This window comes from Odocoileus virginianus, chromosome 26 (assembly GCF_023699985.2).
Source record: "Odocoileus virginianus isolate 20LAN1187 ecotype Illinois chromosome 26, Ovbor_1.2, whole genome shotgun sequence".
In the NCBI taxonomy this organism is placed as follows: Eukaryota; Metazoa; Chordata; class Mammalia; order Artiodactyla; family Cervidae; genus Odocoileus; species Odocoileus virginianus.
This window is the reverse complement of record NC_069699.1, coordinates 37,437,194-37,461,426: the sequence shown is the minus strand read 5'-3', so window position 1 is coordinate 37,461,426 and position 24,233 is coordinate 37,437,194. Positions and strand designations below refer to the sequence as shown.

Below are 24,233 nucleotides of genomic sequence, written 5' to 3'. Positions count from 1 at the left end.
CTATAATTTTATTACAAAGCAGCTAGAATGCAGCTGTAGCTAGACACCACACAAGTAAATAAAATGCACTATTATTTTTACTATATTTATGCATATGAGTTTTATTCTACTTGTGTCAAAACTATATTCATTTTCATTCCCCTAGTAATTTGTTTATATTAAGCCATTATTGTGCATTTGCATGGTGAGAACAGTTAGAAATGTCTATTGCCAAGTGTAAGCTATATAATAAGTTTCTAGATGTACTCACCTTCACCTGCCAAATAATTTTGTGATTCATTTAAATATTTATAAGGTGTTTCAATTATTGACATTGTTTCTATTCATTAAAGATATTGGAGTTTAATTCTAAGGAATAAATAAATACAGAGGTTAAAACAACACAACAAATTCATGCACACAAAAAGAATCTGACCTGATTGCCCTGAAATAAAATTCCACGCTAGAGTTTCCACACAGTTCCCTGGAGAATGAGGCATAACAGCATTAATAAAATTCTGAGTGTTTTAGGAGACCAACATGGGCACAATAGGTTCCAGAGTCCTATGTAAGTATTTGAACAACTTGACCTTATTTCAGTTTCTTGAGAGAACTCTTAGGAATAGTCACAGAATCAACATGAAGAAGCATTAAGGACCCATATATGCCTACCTGAAAGGGCTCAGAAAACTATGGCAAACTTTCAAAAACTGTTAATAATAAAATCAAATTACCTCCAGGCTGCTCTTCTAGATTGCTGTCTGTCTTTAAGAGGAAATTTACCAGAAGCTCCCTTCTGTTTTCCTCTGTCGTCGAGGCTGTGCAGGGACAGAGTGGCCTCCCCCCAAGTCAGTCTGGAGAACTCTGCCTCTCCCTTCAGGACAAGGATAGTAAAACGGAGAGAAGAGAGTCTCCCCATCCTGCTGAGACTTATGGACCCCACAGATGTTCCCCACAGGAGCGCCCATGGGGGCCAGGTACTGGGCTAGGCACCGGGAACACAGCACTGAAGGTCCAGGGGGAAACAGAAAGTCCAGTTGTTCAAAAAGAGAGAGGATGATCAGACTTGCCTTTTGATAAAACATGCCCAGGCAGATATTCACATCAAAACCAAGCTTACTATCATGGAAATACACCATAGGCTATCAGAGAAGGAATGGCCCTTTAGTCCAAGCTTCTCCTCATACATATAAGGAAATAAACTATTGTTCATGCATTAGCATCAAGGTAAAACCTGTGATTTTTATAGTACTTTGGAAGTTCTACAGCATTTTTATGTATAATAGGACAAAGACCTCCTAACTTTTAGGTCCATTCTAGACTAGGTTTAAAGATTTTCCTGTCTGAATATCACCACCCCATCACTGAACAACTGAGTTGATCTACTGGGGAGATAATGTCTAACAAAGATACCTGCATAGAATGCAAGGCACATGGTTCTTTATAACTGTATAAGATGGCATTTTGGTTGTTACAGCAAAACCAAGTGTTTTTTGGTGGAATAATCCACTTGGTGTAACTGGAGAAGGTGGTTTAGTATTATTCTTGTCCTGAATCCTTAAACTGGTTCTACACACACACACCACAGAAATGACAGTCAGTGAGAGCTACTTGTGTGTGTGTGCTCCGGTGTGCACACGCAGTAGGGGTGGGGGACACTCTGGCTCTGTTCCAGGCAGTCACACAACCCTCCCTTCCTTTTCTCCTGTGGTCCATCCTGATACCATCCTGGTTCCTTCAAAGCTCTTGGTGAGATGTCCCATTACTCACCTGGCCCCCACCTGCTCTACCTAATGACTCTCGCCCACCGAATGTGGCTTGCTCACCTGCCACTCATCGCTCCCCTCACACATAAACCTATGGCTCCCTCTCTGGCAGTGAGCTTGTGTAGGCTCTTCATGGCCTTCAAAGAAAAGCAGTCAAATAGAACACAGAGGCCAATCCTTTATGCAAAAGAAAGATGAGTTATGAGCTAACTGTGAAGCCCTGAATAAGTCACATAGTCTCTGATCTTCATTCTTCAAATCACATGAATTGAAAGTCATCTAAATTGCCTTATAGGTCTCAAACTCTATAGTACATACATACATCCCTACAGCAAATATGTCTGTTATAGAAGTCAAACAAGCCTCACCTTCTACAATTACACCAAATGGATTATTCCACCAAAAGACTCTTGACTTGGTTGTAACAAAAAAGCAAAATACCTTCTTATACTATTATAAAGAACCATGTGCCTTGCCTTAGAAGTAGAGAATAACTATTTGGTTATTGGATAGTTTTTAATATGGGGGCAAATGCTTCCCTTGTGGCTCAGCTGGTAAAGAATCTGCCTGCAATATGGGAGACCTGGGTTCAATCTCTGGGTTGGGAAGATCCCCTGGAGAAGGGAAAGGCTACCCACTCCAGTACTCTGGCCTGGAGAATTGCATGGATTGTGTAGTCCACGGGGTCACAAAGAGTTGGTCATGAATGAGCAACTTTCACTTTCACTTTCAAAGGTATATCTGTTGCTTATTAACATATGCACCCTTCTTACAGTCAGGTTACCTGCAGCAAGGTTGAAGAAAATAAATCAGGATGATGGTGAAGGACCATTACAGAACAAAAGTTTCTGAAGGGATTCCATTCCTCTCTGGCTATCTAAATCTATAAACGATCTGTGCAAAATACTAAATGTTCTTATAAAAACTTTAAGACTGGATCAACAAATGCATGGCACACAGAACACCACTCCCACCTCCTCCTGCTGCAGCAGATATTGCTTTCCGATCACAGAACTCTTTCCAATGTGTCTACACACAGCCTTCAAATGCCGCTCTACCCAGCATCGCAGGTATATGCTGGCAACAAATCACACTTGGCAAGAATGACAAAAGCTATTTGGAATCCACGCTTTATGAGATTGACTCTATTACCCTTGCTGCCATTTCCAGTATTAAGAATCAAGAATATCAAAATGTCATTACTTACATAAAATAGGAAGGGGATCTTGCCTGCAGGAGCATGGCTCTGAACATTAGTAGGAGATGTCAACCCTGAAACTCTCCAGAACTTTCTTATCATTCTGATCTCTGATTTTTACTTCCCTGACTCACCTCCCTATAAAGTATAAGAGTCCTTGGGTTGTTTTGTTCAGTGGCTAAGTCGTGTCCAACTCTTTGCAACCCCAAAGACTGCAGCACGCCAGACTTCCCTGTCCTTCACTATCTCCCAGAGTTTGCTCAAACTCATTTCCATTGAGTCAGTGATGCCATCCAACCATTTCATCCTCTGTTGCCCCCTTCTCCTCCTGTCCTCAATCTTTCCCAGCATCAGAGTCTTTTCCAGTGAACTGGCTCTTCCCATCAGGTGGCCAAAGCATTGGAGCTTCAACTTCAGCATCAGTCCTTGCAATGAGTATTCAGGGTTGATTTCCTTTAGGACTGACTGGTTGATCAATCAGTCAATTTAGGACTGACTGACTGATTGATCTCCTTGCAGCCTAAGGGACTCGCAATAGTCTTCTCCAGCACCACAATTCGAAAGCGTCAATTCTTTGGAGCTCAGCCTTCTCCGTAGTCCAACTTTCACATCCACATATGACTACTGGAAAAACCATAGCTTTGACTAGATGGGCTTTTGTTGGCAAAGTGATGTCTAGGTTTGTGATGTCTAGACATTAATACAATGTCTAGGTTTGTCATAACTGTTCTCCCAAGGAGCAAGTATCTTTTAATTTCCTAGCTGCCATCACTGTCTGCAGTGATTTTGGAGCCCAAGAAAATAAAATCTGCCACTGTTTCCAATTTTTTCCCATCTATTTGCCATGAAGTGATGAGAACAGATGCCATGATCATCATTTTTTGAATGTTGAGTTTTCAGCCAGCTTTTTCAGTCTCCTCTTTCACCTTCATCAAGAGGCTCTTTAGTTCCTCTTCACTTTCTGCCATTAGGAAGGTATCATCTGCATATCTGAGGTTGTTGATATTTCTCCCAGTGACCTTGATTCCAGCTTGTGATTCATCCTGCCTGGTATTTGCATGACTCGGTTGAGTTCTGCCCCAAATTGGCAGTCTCACACGTCACAGGTTAAGTGTGATCTTGAGAGCTGGTTGTGAACGCGTGTGAGAGAGAAGGAAAGACAGCCCATGTTGCCGAGGCAAAAGGATGGTCTGGGGGTAAGCAGGAAGGGTGAGAGGTGGGCTGGAGCAAGGAGGGCAACAAAGGCACCAAGAGAATGGAGTCAGAATTGCAACAAAACTAAGTGAACCCTGGAGTTTAGTAAATAAATGTGAAAATGTTGGCTCTTAAATGAAGAGCAGTTTTTCACAGGAATTTGGAATAGCTTTCCTGGCTATAAATATAGCTAGCCCTGGGAACCTGCATGTTATATATCCTCAGGTTAAAACTACTATGGATTGGGTACTGTGTTTACAGCCTGCAACTGGTTGAATCCATGGATGCGGAACTTGCTAACACTGAGTGCCTAAACTATGAGGTGACTGTCCTTGGATTTTGGTATTTGCAGAATGTCCTAGAACCAATCCCTGTGGAGCCAAGGAATGAGTGCATCTTTCCTCTCTTTACTCTTTAGCCCTCCCCTCCTTTCTGTACTCTCCATCCTCTTTTTCCTGCATCCCCACTTCTTTCCCCATTTCCTCCCCTTTAACTTCCGTTTCTTTCTTTTATTCACTTTCTCTCTTATTCCCTCTGTCCAAGCCTTAGATACTCTTGCCCACCAGCCCTTAGGCATTAAAGAGCCACTGTGGCACCCTTGGAGGGGCTAAGGTGCTTGTAGTTTATCCCCCATATAGTGCAGCACAGAGGGGATTCTAAAGACAGGGCAATTGGCGGTGGGGAAGGGGGTGGGCACTCCTGGATGCTCTTCAGCAGAGGTGAGTTGAGTGCAGGTCACCTGTGAGAAGGAGGCAATGAAGCAGAAAGCGAGGTGGAGAGTGTATGCAGGTCCACAAATAGGATCAGCAAAGTCCCAGACCAAAGTCTTCAGCAATAAGGCTGAAAGAAAACCAACTGAGCAGAAAATAGCTTAAGGCAGATAGAGATGCAGGGTGGAAAGAGGCAGAGAGAGAAATCTGAGGCAAGTAAGCAAAGCAGCAGCATTAATAAACAGCTATGACTAGAAATAGACCTGGGGGGATGTATGTTAACAAGTAGGTGCACACCAAGAGTAAAAAGCAAAAACCAAAGTGAAACTGTGTTTTTGTTAACACTTAACTCAAAGGAAAAGAGTATACCAGTTAAAAGGCAGCACCACATGAGAAACTCAGTAGATATTTCCTGGTTTTATTTGAATTTTTTGTGTTAATATCACTTTAGAAACATAATTTTTGTTCTGAGATTTTAAAATAACCTAAATTAAGTTGGGAACTAAAATAAAACCAAACACCTATTGTATTTAGACAATAATGTGGACTTAAAGCAAAGAAATTCTTTGCTAACCTATCCTATTGAACCTGAAGGTCAACCCAATCATAACAGGGTTCCTTAGAGACTTATCCTTCCTAACTAGTTACCAATTTGTAATAAAAAATCATGAGTGTCTTATATCAAATGATTGTTTCTGAATTGTTACCTTGGATCAACAGAGAGTAAATACTGGCATTTTCATATGGCAATCTGCTATTTGGGAATAATCTAGCCTTCCTGGAGGGATGGAAATAAAGCACAAAACAGTCATTTACCAATCATATAATATTAGACACCTGTAATTTGTCATTCACTGCAGTGTTCTAGAATCATTAGAGAAGCCATTCGACTGCTCTCAAACGTACCAGGTATGATGATGTAGGAAACATGACTGCAGACTGAACGCAACATGTCTAATAAGACTTCATGACTCTGAACTGAAAGGTAAAGATTAGTGCAAACCATCAGGCTACTAGACTAGGAAAAAAACAGCAATAAAAACATTTTTAAAAGGACTAATAAATCAGAAATTTAAGCAGGGCATTCATTTTAGTTATAGTTATTAGTCAGAACAAAGTGATGGTACAATTTACTTATACAGTGAGTTAAATTGGTCATAACAGTATATCAAGTAATATTATCCATTAATTAATTAAGCAAACATTTTATTAGTACCTACTATGTGTATTATACTGTCAGACACTGCAAGGCATGTTCAGGCATAAAAGAATCTCTTCTGTCAACAGGATTATTATTCAATAGAGGAAGAAGACATTTTGCAGAACTCACATATAAATATGGTTATTTATTATAAGAGATGTACAAAGAGAATGTTTCAAGACTGTAGAAGGAGAACTGAATCATATGGTCATTTTATAGGTAAAGTCAGGTAAAGCTGTATTTTAAAAATTCATTTGCACATGTTTTTTTTAAAAAAAGAGAAGACTTTGGAGAAGCCAAAGTTATAGGGAATGGATATCCCTGTTATAAAAATTGGGATTGACATATACACACTACTATATATATAACAGATAACTAATAATGACATACTGTATAGCAAAGGCAACTCTGCTCAAGACTTTGTAATGGCCTATAGGGGAAAATACTCTAAAAAAGAGTAGATATATGTATTGTTTAGTCACTGTCATGTTCAACTCTTTTGCAAGCCCATGGACTATGGCCCGCCAGGCTCTTCTGCCCATAGAATTTCCCAGGCAAGAACAGTGAAGTGGGCTGCCATCTCCTTCTCCAGGGGATCTTCCTGACCCAGGGATCAAACCCATGTCTCCTGCACTGGCAGGTGGATCCTTTACCACTGACCCACCAGGGAAGCCTGGACACATATACAACTCACTCCCTTTGCTGTACACCTGAAACCAAAACAACACTGTAAATCAACTCTATGCCAATAAAAAGTTTAAAAATAATAAACAAATAAGGGATGTTGGATAATCTATTATCAATCCTGAATTATCAACTTCTTCTCAGCAATCTGCATTGCAAAGCAGACAGCAAGACTTACATTTCTCAGAATATTCTTCTCTGTATGGTTCCAAAGGGAGTCAGCCAACCAGAGAGGAAGTCAGAAGATACAGAAGGCAAAGAGATGAAAAAGCCATCCTTGGGAGTCAGACAAGTGTGCACAAATGTCCTCACTGTTGTGCATTGAAAAATTTGATGAGCTGGAAGAGGTTCCTTCAACATGGCCCTGCTTTCTGTATTGAAACTGTGCTGGGTCTCTGAGTCACTACACCCTTGTCCCTTATATATCTCATCACTGAGCCATGATCATTAGAAATGCCATTGCCTAGATTCTTCTTTTTCACTTACTTTGCTTCTGTGAATGTTAACTGACTTACATATCTATACATATTACATATGTATATTATTTGGATGTCGTAGTCCATGGGCTTGCAAAACAGCTAAACATGATAATGACTAAACAACAACAATACATATATCCACTCTTTTTTAGATTATTTTCCCATATAGGCCATTACAAAGTCATGAGTAGAGTTGCCTCTGCTAGACATCAATATGTCTATTTGGATGTCTATAACCTATTAATTCACACAACACTTCTTATGAATTCATGACAGATGTGTGTGTATGTCAATTAATTATATGAATCTGTACATCTGCAAGTATAAACAAAAGCAATTGCAAGCACTATGGGAAACTCACAAAAGTCATACCTGGTGTCAAAATATTTCATCATATTTTAAATATTATATTGTGTATAGGTCTGCTGAATCAGTTTTCTCCTCAATCTCCTTTTATTCTTTTTTGATAAAACTATACAAGTGATAGTGTTCTGAAACAAATAAGTGATTACAGCAGGGTGGTGGGATACCAGGTTAATAAAAGTCAATCACTTTCTAATACATCAGAATTTTACACTTAAAGCACAATGCCATTTAGATTAATATCCCCTCCCCAATGCAATACATAGGCACAACTTGAACAAAATATCTCTAAGATCTATGTGAAAAAAACTATAAAACTCTGATGAAAGAAATCAAAGTAGATCTTTAAGAAAACAGATTCCATGGAAATAGATAAGAAGACAATATTATTAAACTGTTAGTTCCTCCCAACTTAATCTACAAATTAAATGCAATCTCAATAAAAGCTTCAGCAAGCTAGCTTGCAGATATCAACAAACTGATTCTAAAGTTTATATGGAAATCCAGAATACCTGACGCAAAATTGAAGGAAAAGAACAAAGTCAGAAGACTGACAGTCTCAAACTTTAAGACTTGTTACAAAGCTCCAGTAACCAAGACAGTAGTGTACTGGCAAAAGAACAGACAAATAGATCAATAGAATAGAAGAGAGATGTCAGAAATAGAACCACAGAAATATAGTCAAATGATCTTTGACAAAGGAGCAAAGGCAATTGAATGGATAAAGGAATAGTCTTTTCCACAAATGGTGCTAGAACAACTAGACATCCTTATGAAAAGAAAAAAAAAAAAATCCAGACACAGGCCTTCCTAACACCTGTCATGAAAACTAATTCAAAATGGATCATAGGCCTAAATATAAAATGTAAAGTCCTAGGAAATAACATAGGAGAAAAGACAGATGATTTGGGTATGGTGATGACTTTATAGATATAACACCAAAGGCATAATTCATGAAAGAAATAATTGATAAGCTGAACCTCATTAAAATTAAAAACTTCAGCCCTGTGAAAGACACTGTCAAGAGAACAAGAAGATAAGCCACAGACTGGGAGAAACTATTTGCAAAAGGCATATCTGATAGAGAACTATTATCCAAAACACAGAAATAATTCAAACTCAGTGATAAGAAAATGAATGACTCAAATGGGCCACAGACTTGACAGACACCAGATCAAAGAAGATATACAGATAGAAAATAAGCATATTAAAAGAGGCTCTCAATCCCATATTATTAGTGAGTTACAAAGTTAAAATAACATGAGATACCACTGCACATCTATTAGAATAATGGAAATCAAACACATTAACACCGTCAAATACTGGGGAGGATGTGGAGCAACAGGAACTCTCACTCATTGCTGGTGGGAATGCAAAATGGTACAGCCACTTTGGAAGGCAGCTTAGTAGTTTCTTTCAAATCAAACATACTCTTACTAAATGACTCAACAGAACCTCATATTTACCCAAACGATTTGGAAACTCATGTCCATACAAAACCCACACAAGAAGGTTTAAAGCAGCTCAATTCGTGATTGCCATAACTCGGAAACCACTAAGATGGCCTTCAATAGGTGAGGGGATAAACAAGCTGTGGTGACTCCAGACAATGAGGAAAAGAGGCACGAAGCCATGAAAAGACATGGGGGAACTTTAATAGCATATTGATAAGTGAAAGAAGCCAATCTGAAAAGGTTACATACTGTATAATTCCAATTATATGACACAGTGGAAAAGGAAAACAATGGAGACAGTCAAAAAATAAAAACTAGTTGCAAGGTGTTCAGTGGAACTAGAAAGTATGAATGGGTGGAGTACCAGGGATTTTTAGGGAAATGAAACTATTCCGTGAGATACTATAATGTTGGATACAGGTCATTAAATGTTTGTCAAATTGAATGTATAACACCAAGAGTGAAACCTAATATAAACTACAGACTTTCATGAATAATACTATGTCAGAATTGGTTCATCAATTGTAATAAATGTACCTATCACACTAACACAGGATATTAACAATAGAGGACCTGGGGAGAGTGATGGGGTATATGGTATATGTTCTGCTCAGTTTTTCTGTAAGCCTAAAACTTATTCCAAAAAAAGTGTATTGATTTTTGAAAAATCAAATTAATACATGATTACATTCTTGTTGCAAAAACCTCAAATCACTTAGAAGACTAAACGTTTAAGCCCCAAATGATTCTTTCATGTCAATCCTTTCTTCATAGCTAAGGGTAAATGCTATTAATAACTTGTAATGCATGAGTTCATTCTGCCTTTTAATATACTTATGTATGAATAGGGTTTCCCAGGTGGTGCTAGTGGTAAAGAATCCACCTATCAATGCAGAAGACATAGGGGATGCAGGTTCGATCCTTGGATTGGGAAGATCCCCTGGTGGCTGCTGCTGCTAAGTCACTTCAGTCATGTCCAACTCTGTGCGACCCCATAGACGGCAGCCCACCAGGCTCCTCTGTCCCTGGGATTCTCAAGGCAAGAATACTGGAGTGGGTTGCCATTTCCTTCTCCAATGCATGAAAGTGAAAATTTCAACTGAAGTCGCTCAGTCATGTCTGACTCTTCGCGACCCCATAGACTATAGCCTACCAGGACTCTCCGTCCATGGGATTTTCCAGGCAAGAGTACTGGAGTGGGGTGCCATGTCCTTCTCCAGATCCCGTGGTGGAGGACATAGCAAACCACTCCAGTATTCTTGCCTAGAAAAACCCATGGGCAGAGGAGCCTAGCAGACCACAGTCCATGGGGTCACAAAGAGTTGGACACGTCTAAAGTGACTTAGCACACATATATGGGTGTATGTCTACTAAGTTTTCTGAACATATAAGAATTCTTCCATAAATTTATTCTGAAATTTGCTTTTTTTAAAGCATGTGCTAGTGATCACACAGAGCATTACATGGAAAAATATTCTAGAAAACACATTTCCATGGTTGACACTCTGTAGTCTGAAACTTCTTCTGTCTTCCAAGATGACTGTACAGTGATGGTCATATAGCAGCAACTCCAGAAATGCTTAAGGTTGGTGTACAATTGACAAAGTCAAGACAAAAAAGAATTAAGCCCTTGAAATACTGCTACGTGGTCTGACAGTTAAACTCTAGGGGGAATTAGCCCTCTGACTGAACACCCAATATGCCAACAGAGTATCCATTCTCTACAGAGGAGAAACCTTTTCCTTTTTCATAATGATTTGAGTCCCCAGGGATATACACAATGTAGAGATTGCTATCCCCACTTTGGAGACAAAAAAGCTGAGAGGCTCAGAGAGGTTATATTTCTAGCTCAAAATTATATTAATGGCTGGTAATGGGGCCAAGACTCAAGAGCCAGTCAGGCCTCCAAGTCTCACACTGCTGCTCCAAAGTAACCTCCACAGGTAAAAACACCCATTGGCCCTTTTCTCTTAATCCTAAATTGGCTGATAAGGTCATTTGCACCCAACACAGACAGGATCATATCCACATTTCACTCAATTATCATGGATCCATCTTGCTCTTTCTTTAAAGTGATCTACATTTCATAATGTGGATTTTTTTAAAGGAAGAATTCTAGACAGGGTTTTCATACAACCTGGTAGTCAGTTGCTTAGGAAGCTGCTTTTCTTTTTTCATTAGAGGTGAAGGATGACTGCACTGTTAAGTGAAAGAAAGGCAGAGGAGAATATATAGTAAATCCCGAGTGCATGTGAATTTCATCCACAGGAAACATAGCAAAATAATCACAACTCAATGGGAAAAAAGGAACTCTGAGAGGGTTCTGAAATAAGCTATTAAGTCATGCAGATAAATCCAGTGTCAACACCTCAGTCTGGGCTGACTGGATTTATGTGTTGGAAATCATATTTAGTGAGGATTTAAGGCCCCTGAGGTTCTCAAGAATTTTGGTTGTTTCTGTTGTTGTTGTTTGGTTGGTCTGTGGTTTCGTTGTTGTTGTTGTTTTTGGCAGGAGTGAGGTCTCAGGGAAGGCATGTCTTCTTTAAAGTGAGAAGCACATGGGAAAGGGGTATCTGTGTCCTGCAAGGGTTTAAAAAGTACATCATTTCAAACCTTGTCCTGCATTGATACTTTCAGTCTTTGGCACATTTCTGAGCTTTGTGTTCTAAACAAGCATCCTCTCTCCTTCCATCTAACTGTCGCACAAGGCATCTCTGTCCAGCTAGGCAGGGATCCAATGATCAGGTAATTCTGATGGTATCCCCACCCTCCTAAGGGTCCCTTGGACAGTAAGGAGATCCAACCAGTCAATCCTAAAGGAAATCAACCCTGAATATTCATTGGAAGGACTGATGCTGAAGCGGGAGTTCCAATACTTTGGCCACCTGATGGGAAGAGCCGACTCATTGGAAAAGACTTTGATGATGGGAAAGTTGGAAGGCAAGAGGAGAAAGAGGTGGCAGAGGATGAGATGGTTACATAGCATCACCAACTCATTGGATATGAATTTAAGAAAACTCAGGGAGATAGTGAAGGATGGGGGAGCCTGGCATGCTGCACTCCATGAAGTGGCAAAGAGTCAGAGACAACTTAGCGACTGAACAATAAACAACAACCCCACCCATGACTTGGAGATGGTGCTGTGACAGTCATATACCTTAACCTGTAAGTGACTGGAAACACAGGCCACCTTTTGCCCCATAAAGCCCATCTTAAGGAGCACTGTGAGACCTTGCCTATTTTCTCCAAGTCCATATTTGTAGCACCTCAGCCAGTACCTGGCACGCATAGTAGACATACAACAAACTGTCATTTATCTGTTATGTGAGCAAGAAATATTCTTCTATGTTGTTATGTAATTGCATGGCTGGATCTATCTGAAACCAAAGTTCACCTTCCTCAAATAAATGTCCCATCCTTATATTTTCAGTGCCATACTCACGTCCTCCTGGCTAAGAAATGACTGTTCTTGATAGTTGCAAAAATGTATATCCTTTTCATAGGTATGGACTGTGTTCTCTCCTAAAATGAAGTTTCATGTACATGCATCCCTCAAAAGCAGATACTGATGTTTAAGTCCAATACCTTTATGTTTTATAAAGGACTACAGTGTAGAAGACATTGGGTGATCCACAGACTTAGTTAAACCAGAACAAAAGGAAAAAGCATGAAGATACAATATTCGTGAAACACAAGTTGAACAACAGAAATGGATTATCAGGATAGAAAAATCCTAGAAAGAGCAAAGAAGTGTTCATTCTGGAGTTTCTTTGGGAAAACCTTGGCTAGTTAATAAGTTGCCCTAGCCTGAATTGGTCTCTAGCTTGCCTGAAACCAGGTGAAGGGAGTGGAAGGCTTCTCTCAGCATCAATATCTCCCTCTCCACCTCCTTCTGTCAGTATCTCCCATGCACCGGGCAATGTGCTATACAGTAATGAGTGACATACAACCTTTACTTTTTAAAACAAAAATCCTACAACATATAAAAAGATAGTCATGACAAAACATGGTTAGTGTAATGCTAGAGTAACACAGAGATAAACTGTTTATACTATAACTTAAAGGAGTCAGGTGGCTAAAACTTGGATGAGGAGAGCATTCCAAGGAGAAGGAATGGTATGGCTGCAGGGTAAAGACAAAAACCAGCAAAGGGAATGCAAAGAACTTCCTGCAGATCAATGCAAACAGAACAGATAGCAAGAAGCATAGAGTCTAGGTGAGAGATGAGCAGGAAAGGTTGGTTTACTTTCTAAGTAAGCCATGTTGACAAGCTTGAATTTCATCTGACAGTGATAGATATATTTTTGGAGAGCTTAGGCAGAGGACTGATAGAGTAGATGTGAAGTTTATGAAAATCCCTACAGCTACGGTAGGCTTGAATGCAATCAAACAGAAGGCCAGGGGACCAAGCTAGGAAGCTGGTGTAAAATCTCAGCCAAGTATAGAAACCTGAACAAGAATAGGGATAATAAGAATGGGAAGAGACAATAGATTCAATAATGACTCAGAATGTAAAATATTTCAGAAGGGTGGGAGAGGATTTTATTATGGAGAAAAAGAACAAAGCAGCAAAAAGGCAGAACTATAACCAAGGCTCTTTTTTGACTAGCTTCTTTCATGTAATAAAATGTTTCCAAGTTTCATCCATGCTGTAGCACACGTTGATAACTTAATTTCTTTTAATTGCCAAATAATATGTCATTGGGACTTTCCAAGTAGCTCATGGGTAAAGAATCTGCCTGCTAATGCAGGAGACGCAGGTTCAACCCCTGAGTTGGGAAGATCCCCTGAAGGAGGGCATGGCTACCCACTCTACTATTCTTGCCTGGGAAATGCCATGGACAGAGGAGCCTGGCAGGCTACAGTACATGGGGTCACAAAGAGACTAAAACAACAACAACAATATGTCATTGAAAGGATATACCACATTTTACTTACACTTTCATCAGTTGATAGACATCTCAGACATTCTACTGCTAGATATACACCCAAGAGATATGAAAACGTGTCCACATAAAAATTTGTCCATGAATTGTACTTTTTGGCAAGTACACTACTATGAATATTCATGGACAAATTTTTATATGGACACATTTTCATATCTCTTGGGTATATATCTAGCAGTAGAATTGTTGAATTAAATAACACTCTATTTAACCACATGAGTAACTGCTTTCCAAAGTGTCTGTACCATTTTACATTCCCACCATCAGTGTATAAGGTGGGACACACAACCGTGTATCTAATTTCTCTACATCCTTCCTTTGATTATAGCCATCTTGTGGATATGACATGGCATTCTAACTGTAATTTTGATTTACATATTTCTGATGGCTAATGATTTTGAACATTCTTCCATATGCTGTTTATCAGGTTAACGAAGTTCCCTACCCTCCTGCTTCACTGGTTATTTTTATTATGAAAGGGTATTTCATTTTTTTTCAAATTTTTTTCTGTATCTCTCCATATGATCATGTGTGTTTTGTCTTTTATTCTGTTGATATGGTATGTTATATTCATTTATTTTTTCACAAGTTTAACCAATCTTGCCTTCCTGGTATAAATCCCACTTGGCCATATTGTATCCATTTCATATGTTGCTGAATTTAATTTGTTAGTATTTTGTTGAGGATCTTTGTGTTTATATTTTGAGATAATGGCCTGTAGTTTTCTTAGCATGTGATGTCTTTATCCAGTTATGGTGTCAGGATATTTGTGACCAGAATGTTTTAGGAAGTATTCTCTCTTTGTCTAACTTTTAGAACAGTTTATAAAGAATTAGTATTAATTATTCTTTAAATGTTTGGTAGAACCCACCAGTGAAACTTTCTGTACCTCAGCTTTTCTTGGTGGGGTATTTTTAATTACTAATTATATCTCTTTATTTTACTCATTATGAATCTGTTCAGATTGTATATTTCTTCTTGAGTCAGTTCAGTTCAGTCATTGAGTCAGTGGTCCTAATTTTCATATTTCTAGCAATGTGTGTACTTCATCTAATTTGTTGACATATATTTGTTTCTAGTATTCCCTTGTAATCTCTTCTTTCTATACAGTCAGTAGTAATGCCCCCTTCATCATGTCTGATTTTGGTAGCTTGAGTTTTCTCTTTTTTTCTCCTAGGTCAGTCTAGCTAAAGGTTTGTCAATTTTGTTAATCTTTTCAAAGAGGCAATTTTTGCTTATGTTGATTTCCTTTATTTGTTTTTCTTTTCTCTATTTCATTAATTCTTGCTCCATTTATTATCAAATATTTCTGTCCTTCTGTTTACTTTGAATTCATTTTTCCTCTTTGTTTTACAGTTTAGGATAGGTTACTGATTTGAAGTCTTTCTTCCTTTTTAATACAAGTGATTAAAGCTATAAAGTTCCCCCAAGCATTGTTTCAGTTGCATCTCATATATTTGACATGTCTTCATTTTCATTTATCACAAGGTTTTTTTTTTTCTCATTTTCTTGTAATTTTTTCTTTGGCCCATTGATTATTTAGGAATGTGTTGTTTAATCTCTACATATCTGTAAAGTTCCCAATTTTCTCTTATTGAGTTGAAATTCTACACTGAGTTGTAATTCTACACTGTTCTGATCAGAGAACATACTTCATATGATTTCAATCCTTTTAAATGTTTTGAGGCATGCTTTACAGTGTAGCTGGAGAACATTCCACATATGCTGGAGAAGAACGTGCCTCACGGTTCTCTTTTAACTTTCTCCAAACCGCCCCCTTCACCCCCTATCCCGCCACCATCTGTTGGGCTGTCTGCATCATTTAGTGTCACATCCAGTTGTTAGGCTTCACTAATTTCCTGCTGATCTATTATTTTCAATAATGCCTTGGGAGCACAAATTGCTCCACAGTTTGATCCAATTAAATTCAGGTTCCTTTGCAAGGGTTGTTTTTGAAGCCTGTTTTTCAGTTTTTTCTGACTCCAGGAGGGCAGTTCTTCCCTAGAATACTCTGGTAAACTAGGAGAGGAAAATTTTAGCTTACTGCTCTTATAGAACTACCAACCAACTCTTAATTGCTCACCACCACAATCCCTGGGCTTCCCAGGTGGCAGAGTGGTAAAGAATGAGCCTGCCAATGCAGGAGACATGGGTTTAATCCTGGGTTCAATTGTAAAGAGTCAGATGCAAATGAGCACACACACACACACACACACACACACACACACACAATGCCTATTGTTTTGGAGAGCACCTCTTAGGCTTAAAATTCTCCACGGTTTCAAATCAAGTGAGTTTCCTATGGTAAGCTTCACACCCCTCTATTCTTTTTGTTTGTTTGTTGTGTTTTTTAAGTCTTTGTTGAATTTATTAATTTATTACAATACTGCTTCTGTTTCATGTTTTGGTTTCTTGGCAGCAAGACATACAGGGTCTTAGCTCCCCAGCTAAGCTGGCAGCCTACCTTTCTCTTTCAAGGAGGAGATACTACATACCTTGACTAGAATCTGAAGGGAAAGCGAGCTCAATCTTCTTGGCCACATCTGCCCAGAGTGAGCTTCTACCTGGCTTAGATGGTGGAAGGGGGTAAGGGACGGTAAGGGAGAGGACAGGGCCTCCCTGATGTCTCAGCAGTAAAGAATATGCCTGCCAATGCCGGAGACGCCAGTTTGATCCTTGGGTCAGAAAGATCCCTGAAAAAGGAAATAGCAACCCACTCCAGTATTCTTGCCTGGAAAATTCCATGGACAGAGGAGGCTGACAGGTAGTGAAGTCTGGCGGGCTACAGTCCATGGGGTCACAAAGAGTCAGACTCAGTTGGGCATGCACACACACAATGAGAATCTCTCTCTAGTGAGAAATTCCAAGTTATTTCAGGCTACTTACAATCTTTAAAACACAGTATTCACTCAAAGATGGCAATGTGGCCATCATGAGAACAGAGACACCATCTATTTTCTTCACCACAGTCTTCCCATATCCTAAAACACCACCTGAATTGCCTGACACTTGTTAACCGCTCTCGGAATACAGTTTTTGAATGAATGATAACCTGTTACTATTCCTTTGTCATACTGGCTTCCCTGGAGATGAAAATGATAAGAAGTACTCTTACAGTATTTTTCTGAAAGTATCCTCCCAGAGATCTGGGACATGACCTGACACCTATGTCTTTAGGGACTCTATGTATCAATAAAATATCCCAAGAGTCTTCTAGCCAAGAGGTCTGGCCTCGTTTTCAAAGTGATCTCAGAAACCAAGAAGCATATTCTGGGATCTGGAACTGGCACCATGGGACAGAGTGTGGTCCCTTCAGTTTTGTAAATGAAAAGCAGCATGAGGAAGCTGACCACCAACAAGCTGGCTGCTTGTTGAAAAGAAGGCAAATGATTCTAAATAATCGGCCCACAGATAGGCCACAAGGAGACCTAAATGCCTACCAATCTCCTGGAAGATCACAGAGGATAGAGGCTTGTCCTCTTATTTGGAAATGAAAGAATCAGGTTTCTTCCCAAAGCAGTCAGAGCCCGGCCTTAAGAGGAACAGGTCTAGAAGTCCTAGAAAATTCGTAAAATAATAAGGGTGAAACGGTAGCTATTGAACCACCACCTTCCTGGAAACTTAGCTGTGTTCTAGACCTAAGGACTGGGTTAAGTGTCTCATGTGGGACCCTGATGCTAACGTCCATACTTAGTGAGCCTCACCCTAGACTTCCCTGCAGACTCTGCCTGGCCCCCTGCCCACTCTTCCACACTGTCAGCTTCACCAAGAACTTCGCCTCATCCAGATCTCTCACTTTCTGTTCCTCCCTCTTACCTGAGACTTACCCACCCCAGTCCTTGTCTGACTTCACTCTGCTTTAATTCATTGGGTAATTGGTGAGGTGGTCATGTATGGATGTGAGAGTTGGACTATAAAGAAAGCTGAGCACAGAAGAATAGATGCTTTTGAACTGTGGTGTTGGAGAAGACTCTTGAGAGTCCCTTGGACTGCAAGGATATCCAACCAGTCCATCCTAAAGGAGATTAGTCCTGGGTGTTCATTGGAAGGACTGATGCTGAAGCTGAAACTCCAATAATTTGGCCACCTGATGTGAAGAGCTGACTCATTGGAAAAGACCCTGATGCTGGGAAAGATTGAGGGCAGGAGAAAAAGGGGATGACAGAGGATGAGATGGTTGGATGGCATCATCAACTCAACAGACATGGGCTTGGGTGGACTCCAGGAGTTGGTGATGGATAGGGAGGCCTGGCGTGCTGTGGTTCATGGGGTCGCAAAGAGTCAGACATGACTGAGTGACTGAACTGAACTGAATTGGTGAGGTCAACTAATTTGTCAATATCCTACTTGAGTCCCTGTTGAGATTCTCCATCTCTGTGTCTTTAGCTTTTTTGGGGAGTAGCCACATCTCAAACATCACCCTCATATCTTCCCCAGGTCATAAAAAAAGAAAAAGAAGGCAGTCCAGAAAAAAATGGGGGGGGGGGGGGGAAACAGCTCTCAGTCTCTGCCTCTCGGTATCAGCTTTGAGACACCTGGCCCAGTACAGCATGTGCTAAGTTTCAAAGAAGAGGCAGATAACTTTGAAGATTTGATTTCACAAGGGACAAAAGATAAAAGTCTCTGTCAAGTTGTCATTAGATGCTTAATTCTATCCGTGGTGGGGTGCTGGAGGTGCCCCTCCTTCTCTGTAGACCTCTAGCAGATTAAGTTTCAGAGCTTTAATTTGAGGAAGGATTTACAGCTGTGAAGAGGTATAATATCGTTTTGATTTGGGTTGTACTAGGCTGGGGAAGCCAGATTACATTTGTATGAAACTGTATTAGAAGATATGACTGAAACCACCAAAATCAAATAAAAGGAAAATTTTTCAGAGAGCCTAAAAATAGGGACCTGTCTTTTCTTTCCAACGCCTGTGCATTGTTTCACTATTATTCTGATTTATACCAAGAGGATCCAAGCAGAAACACAGGAGGCAGATGGCAAAAATGCCTGAGCTTGTCGGATCCATCCATTCATCAGTCTGTCATCAACCTAATCCAGAGGCAGGTTCCTTGGGTAAAGAAACAAAAATTAATTAACCCTTAGAGAAGTGGGGAAGTTAGCAGGGGAGGGAAAAAAAAAACCCTCATGAAAAATACCTTACTTTCATCTCCTGGGGCACTGTCTAATTCAGAGTGTCAGAGAAATCCATCAAACAGTCTCTGAAGTTTCTCTGGGCCTCAGTCCATCCACCACCACCATATGCCACCCTGTGCGCGTCACACAGCATCCCCAAGATAATGACTTACACGGAGACTGTGCCTCTCCTCCAGAGCAGTCTTAAAACTGTTTTAAAACCTGACTCTGCTCATTTGCACAGCAAACAATAAATCACTTTGGGTACCACAAAAACCTAGTTTCCTGTAAGATGAGACACGGGAAAGAATTAGCTGTTGCTTGTAATTGTTTGTCCTACACAGCTACATAGAACTGGACAGATTATTAGCACCTTCTAGTAGGATTTAGAGATGGATAAGTGGAACACCATTGGTAGGATTCCTAAATTTGGAACGACTGTGCCAAAGCTTCTGGAACAATAAGCTTAAGCTTCTAGTTTCCTTTTTTTTTTAACTTTTTATTTTGTATTTCGGTATAGCCGATTAACAGGCCTCCCTCTGGTGGCTCAGTGGAAAAGAATCCACCTGCAATGCAGGAGGCGCTGGTTCGATCCCTGGATTGGGAAGATCCCCTGGACAAGAACATGGCACTCCAACATGCTTGCCTGTAGAATCCCATGGACAGAGGAGCCTGGTGGGCTACGGTCCATGGGTCGCAAGGAGTTGGACAGGACTGAAGCGAATGAGCATACACACACATAGCTGATTAACAACGCTGTGCTAGTTTCAGGTGCAGTGAAGGGACTCGGCCACACACATATATGTATCCACTCTCCCCCAAACTCCCTTCCCATCCAGGCTGCCACATAACATTGAGCAGAGTTCCCGGTGCTCTATGATAGGTCCTTGTTGGTTATCCATTGCAAGTACAGCTGCTGCTGCTGCTGCTAAGTCGCTTCAGTCGTGTCTGACTCTGTGCGACCCCATAGACGGCAGCCCACCAGGCTCCCCGTCCCTGGGATTCTCCAGGCAAGAATACTGGAGTGGGTTGCCATTTCCCTCTCCAATGCATGCATGCATGCTAAGTCGCTTCAGTTGCGCCCGACTCTGTGTGACCCCATAGGCGGCAGCCCACCAGGCTCCTCTGTCCACAGGATTCTCCAGGCAAGAGTACTGGAGTGGGGTGCCATTTCCTTCTCCTGTAAGTACAGCAGTGTGTACATATGAAGCTTCTAGTTCCAACTGGAATGTCTCATGGAGAGTTGGGGAGAGTTTGGGGAAGCAGGGCAGCTTATTATCACCCCAGGAGGACTGTTGGCTTGCCAAAATGGGGTAAACCACGAAGACAATCACAAGCAACTCTCAGGGGTTACCTAATTTTTAAACTGCTGGCTCATCTAGGGATGGTTATAGTAGTCAGGGAGACAATAATGCATGAGGATGATCTTTCTGAGCTGTGCCAGAAATTCCAATCTCTCAATTACTGCTGGGGATGGAAGGGACAGGTTTTCCACAAGAAATACTTTTAGTACCTGCTTTTTACACCTGCACATCTCTTTAGATAAAATAGAACTGTCTTAGCTCCCAAGTTGAAATGGGCCCATTTCCCAGAGGGGTCAAAGTCTTTGCTTTTGTAGTCACGGCCAACTGGATTAATCTGAACACAGGAGAGGTGTTAGAGAAAGGTGCCTCTTCTTCAAACAGAGGGTAAAAACACAATTTCCTCAGGATCATAAAGCAGTTGCAAAAATGCAAAGTAAAATTTAGGTCCCCACTTTCAGGTATGGTTTACTGACAAAACTAATCAGATAAAAATACATCCCACATCTCTCAGATTGCTCAAAAGAACTCCATCATGATGCTTTATAATATATTCTACAATAATCAAGTAGCTGTAAATTCTACCTAATTCCCACAGTTATGAACAGGATGCAGTGTTAATGTCTTTATCTTACTCTCAACTAATAAATAAACCTTAGAATAAATGTCATTTCTTAAAGTCAGTGTCATCAAGAAAAGAGTTAAAAAACAAAGTTCTCTTCCTTTTAAGAATTGATTGAAAAGATTTCTCACCTTGTCAGACAATATAATAGAGGTTCATTCTAGACCTTGAGGAAAAAGCAAGAAAAGCACAGTTTCTTCAGCCTTTGAGCACGAAGCAAGTTACTGATAATACAGAGTCTTGAATTTGATGCTGAACTCGGTCAGAAGTGGGTGCCTTGTAAGCAAAGGAAAACAGAGGGAAGAGGGAGCAGGTAAGAAGACAGAGCCACGCTGCTGACACTTAGTTCTCTGGGCTTCAGTTTCTTTCTCTAGAAAATGCAAGTGTAGACTAAGACAAGCCTGAAACAAAAGCCAATCTCTAATTTTAAAAATACATGAAAAGCCCTTTAACTCATGAGCAGAAAATGTTGCTCAAAATACTCTCATAGTTTACTAACCCGCACCAAGAAGGCAGCAAGTATGTGGTTAGAAACAGGGATATAAGTAATACCACCTGATTCCACAGCCTGACTGGACCACTTACTAGCTGTGTGATGTTGGGCAAATTCCCTAACCTCTCTGAGTCTCAGTTTTTCTATCTGTAAAGGAGAAATAATGAAAGCTTCTATATGGCAGGACTAGTTCAAGGATTAAATCAAATGATACATATAAAGCTGTTAGCACAATGCTTAGTCCCCCAGAAAACACACAATAAACATTATTAGTCTATTATTAGTACTAATAATAGTAGTTATCATTATTAGAAATACAATTAATAATAATTCTATTTTAATACAACAAAGGAGATATTTACATACGTAGAACATTTCTTACCCGATAATCTACAAAATGAAGGATCAAAATAGAGTTAAGGAAAAAAAAAAGCACGATGTGATGTCTTTTAGATTAATAAAAGTGCCAAATAAAGCAATCCAAATTTAGAACACTCGAGCTGTTCTGCAGTGACTCTACTTTGCCTGCCGTCAGTTGGGGAAAGGAAATTCATGCTCCCCGCGTTCAGAAGAGCAGCTCGGAAAAGCTAGCTGACCACTAACAAACCTGCAGCCTCCCCAAGGACACAGTTAGGCAGCTTCATTTGAAAGCAGAGGGGAAGCGTGAGCCCACACTCAGGCGATGCCCCATTTCCATCTGAGCGATTTAAACAGGAGCCACAGTTCGCCTCTGCAGACACCAAACCCAGCTGCCAGGGAAAGGTTTCAGACCCACCCAGGAGCCCCAGCGATTTCCAGTTCAGTAGAAAGCTGCAGAACACATGGTCTCACAGCACATGATTTCCTCATATTTCATCAGTTTCCAGGCTTTAAACAATTTTAACCTTCCTTCCAGGTGAACACAGAGATGGCTATGTTTTAAGTGGAAACAGAATGAGAAGCTTAAGCCGGTTTCATGTCCCTGGGTGGGTATCCAATTAGCAGGGTGACCCTGGCCAACTCCTGACTCCTCTGAGCTTCACTGTCCTCATCTATAAAATGGGCAAAATCTGGGGAAATGTGCATTCCCCACCAGTGCCTAGATACCGTTGTTAATCTTTAAGGCTCCATTTATTTTCTGTCCTGAAGTGAAACAGGCTGACAATCTACTCTAACATCCCCCTCTAATAATAATAATTTTAAAAAGGTGAAAAAGAAAATTTGCCACCACATAACTTCGCTAGGGGCAAAGCAACTTCAGCAGAACAGTTGGTGTCCCACCATTTATTCCTTAATAACTTCTGCTGTAATATTTCTGGGGCACATCAAAGGACAATAACAGCCCAATGTTGGTAATCCTATCACATATAAAAACTTTCATTACGGAGTGTTAAAGGCATCACTCTGTATGAGAAACAGGAATCAATAGGAATTGGCCTTTATCCCCCACTTCCTTACCCACAGAGGTGGCTTTTTCTCCCCAGTGATGCACACTATTTGGCCATAGCTTCCTCTGATGGCTGGAGAAAAGCGACAAGATGAAAAGCCAGTGTGATAAATGAAAAAAGGGGGAAAGAATTTAAGGAACACGTCCCTATGACAGACACAAAGAAAGGAGTCCATTCTAATTAGCCCTAAATGCTGCTCATAAACTTTGGCTTTGATGTGTGTTTAAAAGTCACTGGGATCCATTTCAACTTGGTTATTTTGATGCTGTCACATGTAAAAGATTTTTTATTCAAAAAATGTTTTTAATGAGCACCCTAACAGCAGGATATTTTGGAGATACTGTGGCAGGTCCTAGTAAATAACACAAACTAAAAGGGTCATCAGTAGCCATTAATTTTTTTTCCTATTATCTATAATGCAATTACTGGAGTCAGAAATATAACATTCCTTACAGATTTTCTTTTTTTAAATTCAGCCAAACTATAGGATTCATTCCATTGAAAGGATCATTCTAGACTCTCTAAAAACCCAGAATCAGCACATACGTTCCCTTTATTACGAACATATAAAGGTCAGAGGCTATTCATAGCACGTCCCTAGTAAAGGTCATCAACAGACCACATCTTGCCAAAGCCAGTGGCCAATTTCTGGCCTTTACTTAGCCACTTAGCAGTATTTGACAGCAGATCATTCCCTCCTCCTTGAATCATCTTTTCTTTAAAAACACACACACACACACAAACCACACAAGCAAACTACTCTATCCCTCTGCTATTACCCTATTCTATTTATCAAAATTTGAAACCATCTCATTTATTTTTGTGCATGTTTGTTATCGGTCTTCATCTCTGTGCCTAAGAAGGAAGTTCCTGATACATCATAGACACTTCATAAACATCGGATGTCCAACTGACTCCTAGTATCTCCTTGTGACAAATACAGAGACTAAACCTCAGAGGAGTGAAGTGACTTGCCTAATGCTGCACAGTAAGCTCTTAGGCTGAGACAAGATTTGAACCCAAGGCCATGTACACTGAGCCCAGACTCATGACCATTATACCATTGAAAAGAAGTCCCAGGTAAATGTCCAAGAACAGAGTTGGTAAACTTTACGGTGAAGGAGTAGATAGGAAATACTGTTGGCTTTGTGTTTTGGTCCTAGAAGCCCTTCAGATTCAATGATGATTTGTAGAATGAATAGATTTTACCTCTGTCCTTGTTGGGCCGCACCCAGCTGGGCCTACAAGTCCTGTGCTTCCCCAGTTCTAAGACCAAAGAAAAAGCCTGGAGTCAGTAA

The 24,233-nt window shown here is 40.3% G+C and overlaps 1 protein-coding gene across 16 annotated transcripts in view; it reads right to left on the bottom strand.

Annotated features, from left to right (window-relative positions):
* Positions 1–24,233, bottom strand: part of FHIT (fragile histidine triad diadenosine triphosphatase) — a 1,472,927-nt gene that overhangs the window by 858,451 nt on the left and 590,243 nt on the right. For 2 of the 16 annotated variants that reach the window (XM_070455766.1, XM_070455769.1), the window contains one exon: positions 5,754–5,825. The exons of the other annotated variants lie outside the window; for them this stretch is intronic. The gene's annotated coding sequence lies outside the window, so the exon portion shown is untranslated. The remainder of the gene's footprint in view (positions 1–5,753; positions 5,826–24,233) is intronic. 16 annotated transcript variants of the gene reach the window in all.